Source organism: Arachis duranensis, chromosome 4 (assembly GCF_000817695.3).
Source record: "Arachis duranensis cultivar V14167 chromosome 4, aradu.V14167.gnm2.J7QH, whole genome shotgun sequence".
Taxonomy (NCBI): domain Eukaryota; kingdom Viridiplantae; phylum Streptophyta; class Magnoliopsida; order Fabales; family Fabaceae; genus Arachis; species Arachis duranensis.
This window is the reverse complement of record NC_029775.3, coordinates 33,556,291-33,557,122: the sequence shown is the minus strand read 5'-3', so window position 1 is coordinate 33,557,122 and position 832 is coordinate 33,556,291.

The following is an 832-nucleotide window of genomic DNA, read 5'->3' as shown; positions in this document are numbered from 1 at the left end:
AGATCAAGCTCAGCCCAAGCACACACCAAGTGGGCCCCGGAAGTGGATTTATGCATCAATTACTTACCTCTGTAAACCCTACTAGCTAGTTTAGTATAAATAGAACATTTTACTGTTGTATTCAGTGTCTTTTGACCACGTTACATCTCTGGTCTCAATTTTATTTTATTATTCATCTTAGGAGACTATTGATCATGTTTTGGGGGTTGGCCATTCGGCCATGCCTGGACCTATCACTTATGTATTTTCAACGGTGGAGTTTCTACACACCATAGATTAAGGGTGTGGAGCTCTGCTGTACCTCAAGTTTCAATGCAATTACTACTATTTTCCATCCAATTTGATTTATTTCTATTATAAGATATTCGTTGCACTTCAACTTGATGAATGTGATGATCTGTGACACTCATCATCATTCTCACCTATGAACGCGTGACTGACAACCACTTCCGTTCTACCTTATACCGGGCGCATATCTCTTGGATTCCTTAATCAGAATCTTCGTGGTATAAGCTAGAATTGATGGCGGCATTCATGGAAATCCGGAAAGTCTAACCTTGTCTGTGGTATTCCGAGTAGGATTCCGAGATTGAATGACTGTGACGAGCTTCAAACTCCTGAAGGCTGGGCGTTAGTGACAGACGTAAAAGAATCACGGGATTCTATTCCAACCTGATTGAGAACCGACAGATGATTAGCCGAGCTGTGACAGAGTAAGAAGGATTGGATGAAAGCAGTAGGAAAACAGAGATTCAACAGGGACAAGCATCTCCATACGCTTATCTGAAATTCCCACCATTAAATTACATAAGTATTTCTATCCTTTATTATT